Source organism: Miniopterus schreibersii (genome assembly GCF_964146895.1).
Source record: "Miniopterus schreibersii genome assembly, chromosome: 1".
Lineage (NCBI taxonomy): Eukaryota > Metazoa > Chordata > Mammalia > Chiroptera > Miniopteridae > Miniopterus > Miniopterus schreibersii.
Genome location: NC_138101.1, coordinates 182747322 through 182755511, shown reverse-complemented (window position 1 = coordinate 182755511; position 8190 = coordinate 182747322).

Sequence of the window (8190 nt, the reverse complement as noted above, 5' to 3'; positions counted from 1 at the left end):
CAGGCTCCCATCCTCCAAGTCCTCTCCCATGTCCCTTGCTCCAATTTCTAGCATTCTCATGCCCTATCCACTTGCCTGTGAATCAAAAGAAGACCTTCAGGGAAAGAGCAGGCAAACATTCCATCTACAGTGTAAATGCTGGTAAGACAAAGGATTATCAGAGCTCCTGGTATTGACCTTACTAAGAGCATTTTCCCTTTGGTTGTAATAAACACCTTAAGCCACAGGAACAAAGTTAGGGGTTCTGGTGCCCTTGTGATTGTGCTCTGTGGACAGCCGCCTGTCTCACAGAGGTGGTCTTAATCTTCCATTCACTGCACTTTGAAGGCACTTGACATGGCTATTTTAGAACAAAAGCATTTTGTCAAAGGGACATTATCATATATTATTTTAAAAAACCGTTAATCTTCCAACCATTAAAAAGTAGTCAAGTAATGCACTGAACATACATCTTCATTCCATCCCTGAACCCCATCCCATCTCCTTCCTTCTCACCACTGATGACACTTTGTCCCAGTTGCCAGATCACAATGGCTTGTGAGTCAAAACATTTTGCTTCATGTCAAGTAAATTTATTGACTTCTTGCAAGTATGAGGACCTCCTTTTTTGGTAAATTGTGACAAATGATGACAACTTTCGACTCCCAATTCAGTGCTACATGCTTAGACTACACTCTCTACCAGCAGCTGTGTTTCTTGGGTCTTGGGTGCTTATTGTGTTGACTGATGAAAGGTTTTTACCTTGGGGGGGGTCTATAAATAGGTTTCATGGAAGTCTATGAACCCCTGAAATCATATAATCCAAATTTGACAAATACCTATATATTTTGTAAGGGGAAAGAGGAGCCTATAATTTTCATCAGATCTTCAAAGCAGTCTGATGACCACCAAATGTAAGAATTCACTGGTTTAGATGGGTAATCCAGGCATTTCAAGTAATAAAAAGTCTACTGTAGAGTATGCTACTTAGTATCTGCTCTCACTATCATGGTGTTAGGGGCAGATGGGAAACTGGTTTACGTGGCACATAAGCTAAAGTGGATTTCTTGACACAGATGATGAACTTTGGAGGCAACCTTTGAGGACTAAGCAGAGAAATTACTGGATTAATTTGGGGCAGGGTGAAGCATGTGTTTGGTGAGACCATCCTGCCTTCTAGAAGGTGACCCTCTATTTTCTCTCCATTTGCAACTAAGTTTCAAGAACTGGACCTAAAAGGAACATTTGGGCAGTGGAGCAGGTACCAGAGATGTATTGGGGGTGGAGTGACTCTTAAAGAAGAGATGCAGATAGGATAGGGCTTGTTTCAGCTTAGAAACCAAGGACTCACAAGCACCTAGTATGAAAAGCATTAGGACTTTGTCCTGGACTAGCAGATAAGACCCAGCCTGCTAGACATGTCCACACATGTGCAAACTGGCTTTCAGATGTCAGGTGGCCTTGGGTTTGGGAGAAGACCCAGAATGAGCCATGGGAAGTGCAGGGAGTAGGATTGCTTCTGCTTGTCTGCCCGGCTATTATGTCCTGTTATGGTTGAGACTGAAATCACTCAGCAGCCACACGTTTCAGATTGAGGTAACTCCTCGCTGCCTTAAAGGTCAGGAAAGCCACTGTGCTGACACAGACCCATCTTCCCCTGCCAGTCTGCCCCATATCAGCTCTTGAGTCATCACATCTGGATGACTAGGCTGATAAAAACAAGGCTTCATGGTGTGACTTGAACTGGGGGGAAGTTGGGTGGCAGGACAGAGTGGTGGAGCTGGAAGAATGTTGCACTTGGAGTCTGAAGATCTGGGTTCAGGTCCCTGCTCTGTGAACTTGGGCAGGCTGCACTGATCTAGTTGGTCTCAGATGAAATTATATAAAGTAAAATAAGCTGCTTAATACGGTACCAGGGACAAACTAGGTGTTCGATGGAAGTGATTGTGCAGGACCCACACTGAGGCAGATGTCTTGACCCTAGACTGGGACGTGGTCAACGCTGACCTTCTCAGTAAAATGTCTCCAGAGGTTGACTGTGGAGAGCAAGTCCATGCCTGAACCTGTGGAGATGCGCAACCTGGTCATCCATTTATTCCACAAATATTTCCTCAGAACTATGCCCGGGGATACCTGAGGAAGCCTGATGAGGTGCCACCTGGCATCTAGAGGTCAGTTCTCCGTATCCAAGCTGCTTCTGCCAAAACATGTAATGACTGGCTGTCAGAGGTAAAACTTGAACTGTCTTGGTCTCCCTTAAGCTGGGAAGCCGGGTGGATCTCGAAGGAGACGGAAGAGAAATGTTTGTCTCCACAGTTCTCATCTGCGTCACTAGGTGGCAGCACCAAACCGGGGGTGCTGTGCCCACAGTCAGGCAGCTGCACCCGCAAGCTTGGTCCATTGCTCCAGCTCAGGAGCCAACAAAGGCAGTTTGAGTCCCATCTCTGAGATGTGACCTCGGACAAACCATTCATTCAACCTTTTTTGAGTGTTTCTTTATATGTAAAATAGAGATAATAATAGTCCCTAAAATAACAGTGAACGGACAATAACATAAATGTTTGGTAAATGGTAGCCACTAGCGTCCCTGCCCCAAGCAAGAAGACTCAGCAGCGCAGTCCCCTTACTCTTGCAGACATCACCCTTACTTTGCACTTCTTTTTTTCTTTTTTCAAGGGTTCCCCTAATCCTTATTTAAAATGAACAGCAGACCCCTGGCTGGGTGGCTTGGTTGGTGGGAGCGTTGTCCTGGACACCAAGAGGTGGCGGGTTCGATCCCCAGTTGGGCATGTGTGGGAGGCAACTGATTGATGCTTATCGCTCTCTCTCTCTCAAATCAATAAAAAAGTAAATTTCCTTGGGTGAGGATTTAAAAAATAATGAGCACTAGATAAAAAATTGGGGGTGAGGGAGTGGGAAGGCAGAGGGAAGGTCCAAAGTATGATTTTTCTAGAACAGACCCAACATTCCCCCTTCCCTCCCTCCTTCTACCCCTGTCTTCCTCTTCATTTTCTTTCTTCTACCCTGGAATTGTCATTTTTATTTATAAATGTATGTTGGCCACCCGCTCTGTTCAAAGCCCTCGGCTAGGCAGGAGAGATGGGGAACGATGGGAGAGGAGAGCAGGGACACACTGGAGAGAGGCCCTGCCTCAGGGGCGCCCCGGCCCTGGGCCTGCATTCGGCTGGTCACTAGCCCCCTCCAACCTCAGCGCAGGGCGTGCCTTGACCCTGCTTCAGCTCCCGCGCCCCCTCGGATGGTCAGGGCCTGGCCTGAATTCCGAATATTGCTTCACCAGTCCTCGCCCCAGCAGACAGGCTGCGCTCCACGCAGAATGGATGGCAGGGGCCCCAGCCGGTTTGGCTCAGTGGTTAGAGCATCGGTTGGTGGACTGAAGGGTCCCGGGTTTGATTCTGGCCAAGGGCATGTACCTCAGTTGCAGGCTCAGTCTCCGGCCCTGGTTGAGGTGCTGCAAACTCCCGGGATGGTTTTCAAATTCGCTGGAGCCTGGGGTTTTTGCCAGAAGCAGCGGTGGGTCCTCCCCAGGTCAGGCACCCCAGAAGCTGGTGCAGTGCTGGCTGAATTCCCGGTTCCCAGTGGAACGCGGGGCATCCCAGAACCCTCCCAGAACGCAGCCTACTCCCCTTGGCGCCTGAGAATTAGGACCCAGCAGCCACCAAGGCCCCTCCTGGGAAACCCAGGCGTGACTAGTCATTCCTAGCTTTAGGTTTCTTAATAGAAGCTCCCCCTGCCTGACTTCCATCCCTCTTTCCTTCCTGCCATGTGCCATGTGCCAGTAGGCGGCTGCTAAGCATTTGATGTAAACAACGCTGACTTCCCTCAGAGAAGATGTGTTAACGGGGATTGGGGTGGGACCCGGTGCTGTGACTCTCAAGCTAATGTCACTGCTCCAACAGCACACCTATGAAGAGCTGCTTTCCAGGAATGGGACCTATGTCTAGGACTGCATGCTAAAGATAGTTTGGAAAGTTTAGTGTCAGTATCTTAAAATGCCGCAAGATAGGGAAATGAGGTCTGATATTTTCACTTTTCAAGCTGGGATGTTCCCTAGAGAGAGCAAAAAGGGGAAATTCCAGGGATGCTCCTAGGCCTTCAAACTTTAGTATTTACACTTTATATTTGCTAGGCATTAAAAATCTAAATATATGCTTTTAAAACAAAAGAATAATATAACCGATCTTGGTCTGGGCCAACACAGAGGTTTTATTCAGCTCCCTACTACCCGATTCTGCCTTGTCTTCTGCACACATCAAAAAGCAGCGATGTAAAAAACAGGGCAAATATTTACATACTGGGTACATTAACAAGAGTGGCGTTTCCTAAACGACTGCAGTTTTTAGCATATGTTTCTTTGAATCAATTCACTTTTTTATGAAAGTATATTTATTTGTAAAGGAACACGTATATCATTTGTTAATCTAAAACTAAAAAGGCCTTTCAAAGTGAGAGGCAGAAAAGCATTTGAGATCAATAAGAATAGCTATTCGGAAATCATTGACTTAGGCAGAAGCCCAAATAATATTTGATTACGAAACAAAGGCAATGGGTATTTATGAGAAAGGGAAGGGGAACAATTACATCAATAGAAAAAAGGCATTTCTATTGGTGCAGGTGGCATGACATAGTGAGGCTAATTCTAAACAATGTTTTAAATTTTCAGTCCCGTAGTCATCGGTCCAGTGGCCGTAATATCTGCTTTCTTGTTATCTTTGCAAACAGTTCTTTGGGGCACGATGTTCCTTAGGCTCTGCCTAAAGGTTATTCTGCGCTGTTTTAAACCGTCCAAAGATTTGAGGCACAAGACGTGCCAGACTGTTTATCTGCATGGCAGTTCTGGCTCCATTTTCAAGTGGCCCCATTTATGTTATTGTTTACACATTGTAATAAAGGGAAAACCCCTAAGCTTATTGGAGTAAATATATACCAACTAAAATATATAACTATTAAGCAAGTATCACCTAAAGTCATCCTGCATCTGTGGCGATTTAGTTGGATTTTGAAAAATAGGTAGAATTTCAACCAAAAAAAAGTGGCATAATAAAGTCATACATATCCTGCCACTTAGATTACAATGACCTCATGCTACTTATGTCAGAATCCCTGGGGAATCTGATTAAAAATGAGGATTCCTGGGCCCCACCTAAAGTACCACTGGAAAGATATTAGAGGCTTAGTAAAAGGAGTGTGAAATATGGTCAAGGACATGCATTTTCCACCCTGGCCAGTACACAGGGTTTGTTTCCAAGAGCAGAGGGATGGACCAGGGTGTTAGGGTAGGTTAGTGGGTTCGGGTCTAGTGCTCTGGAAACACTGGGGCCAGCTGTAGACTTTCTCACCCTCTGCACTACTGACACTTGCGGCTGGATAATCCTGTTGTGGAGTCTGTCCTGTGCACTGTAGGAGGTTTAGCAGCATCCCTTGTCACTATTCACTAAATGCCAGTAGCACCTGCCTCCCAAGTTGCAACAACTGAAAATGTCTCCCGACATTGCCAAATGTCCCTTGAGAGACAAAATCACTCCCAGTTGAGAACCACTGAGTTTGGGGGAACAGTTTAAATGCCCTGTTCAGTTGTTTGTTCTCTTGACTTCTGCATTAGGCAGAATTAGGTAAGCAGCACTCAATGGTATAATACATAGTGGCTTAATCAAATAAACTCTTTCCACTTTTACTTCGCAGAAACCCAGAGGCAGGCCTTCCACAGCTTGTACCATCACATTTCTGCAGCATTACCAGGGCCCCAGAATCTCTTTTCCTCCTTTGTACACATGGTTGTCTCATGTTCCTAATATGGTTGCTCCAACTCCGACATTGCATCTGCTTTCCAGACAGAAAGAAGGAGAAAGGCATGTGCCAAATGAAATGGCCTCATCTTTTAAAGAGCTTTCCCATAAGCCCTACCCGGCAATTTCTGCTTATACTCACTGACCTGTGCCACATAGCCATCCCTAGCTGCAAAGGAGTCTGAAAAATGTCATCTGTTTAGCTGGGCATGTTGCCATCCTAGACAAGGTGAGGATTCTGTAGTAAGGAAAAAAAGGGAGAATGGCTTGGAGAGGTCTAGTCAGTCTCTGCCACTGCTCTTAACTTTGGTTTCTAGGTACAGTGACAAGCTCACCAGTCTCTCATCAGGAATCTACCAGAAGAAGCCAGACAAATCTCCCAGGTAGCAATGAAATTTGTCTGTGCAAATTTCCCTAGTGAATTTCCCTAAGAGGGGGCTCCTTATTTCTGCCTGTTGGTAGATTTTTAAAACCAGAATCAAGTTTTTATTCTATATTCCTGGCAGTAGATAAACTAAATCACATATCAAGCAGTTGATAAGATTTTTAGGAGGGATATGTCACTGTTCCCTTCCCACCCCCATCTCCCATTCCCCCTGGAACCCACACTAGGCCAGTGCAGTAGCTGGTCCTGCACATGGCAAGAATTCCATTAAATATGTCCTTTATACACTTGCTACCGAGCCTAAAATGCCACCATCAGGCACTAAATCCTCTGGGTCAGGCATTACTCTCCAAAGGTGCCTCCTAAAATGCTCATCCCCTCTGACAGAGATAGTAGATGATTAAATCTTTACCACCTTAGTGTTGGTCTTAGTTCACTGGCCCTTTTCCCCCCTGAATTCCAAGCAGCTTTGGCCACTGAAACATGCGAGACAGAAGAGGCCAGGGCAGCAGAGAGAGACAGACAGCCTGTCTGTCCCAGAAAGAAGTGGGGCACCCGGCTCGCTCACCTCCTTCACTGTAAAGCCACAGCCACAACTGGGACATTGGCTGGAGATATTAAAAAACACTGCTGGTAAGTTTGGGTCCAGTAGATGGCAACCCCGTGACCTTTGAGCTGACTTCAGCTTCCTTTCTCTCCCCACCCACACTTCTCAGCCTGAAGACTAAAAATTTGGCTTTCCTGTAATTTGCTTTGACACTAACTCAGGAATAACACTGCTGGTGAGAAATAAACACCAAGGACGGAAGATGGGGAAACAAGCATTCCTCAGAAGCCCTCATGTCAAAGCGACAGGTAAGGATGATGCAGTCACATACCATTTCTTGCTCATGGTGCCTGGAGACAGCATTGACCTAGATCAGGGTTACAGGCTGGCAGACCTCTGCAGTGCCACCCTCAGTCTGTGCAAGAGGTCCCTGCTCTGGAACCCCCACATTACAGGGGCTGGCACTGGCCTTTCTCCTGCTATACCCCTTCCACATGAGGCAAGGAGTCCTTAGGACCAAGGATATGTGCCCGCCCAAAGCCCTCTGTCTCCTTTTAGACCATTGCTTCATATACCCAGACACCAGAATCCCCTTCCTGAGTGGCCCTGAGCTGGCTTCCAGTAGCTGTAACCCTCTTTCTGGTTCTTTGGGGTAGACCAGACCACTGATATGTGCACTCCTGGACCCGAGGGTGGCCCAGGGATGGCTGTCTCTACGGGAGGGGTGCATGAAACCCCATCTTGCAGGCTGAACCAAGGGGCAGCTGCCTACTTTAGACAGGTAAATACTCATTCCTCAGTTTGCCATACTCCTCGCCACTCCCAATTGTCCTTTGACCAGTGAGCTTCATGTATTTATAGTGCCTGCCTGGGTCCTGGAGACATTTAAGTGTGAGTCAATGGCTGATCAGCCTGAGGGAGCTATTCCTGTCATGGGTTGGAGGCTGAAACAGAACCTGGTTAGTGGGACATCCATGGCCAAAGCTCTGTATGTTGAACTCTATTCATAACTGTCCCTCCAATTCCCCTAAGTGGAGATGAAATCAGCATTGGCACTTACCCTAGGCTCAGCCTTCTACTGCCTCTAGCAGGGTGATCGGAAAGGAGAAGTAGAACTGCCTGGGGTCATTAGAAAGTAGCAAATTGAAAGGGGAACAGAAGTCCTTGCTGAGAGATGGGAACAGTGCACGTGAGCTCTGCATTTCTAGTTCTGACCCTGAATCTCCTTCAGAAGATGCTCAGTCCAGGTCATGTGTCTTCTGTGGGGGTTTCTGGGGGAAAATCACAGTGCTAGAGCAGGGGAGGGGAGAAAAATATCTGATTGGAAGCAAGCCTGCCCCAGCCTCCAAGAGAGGCCAGGTCCTGGCAGAGTTAGCTATAAAGAGAGCAGGGCCTAAAGTTCTGCTTCTTAAGCCTATGAAAGAAAAGCAAACTGTTTTCGATGCATGCAGTATCTGAACTGACCACTGGCTTCT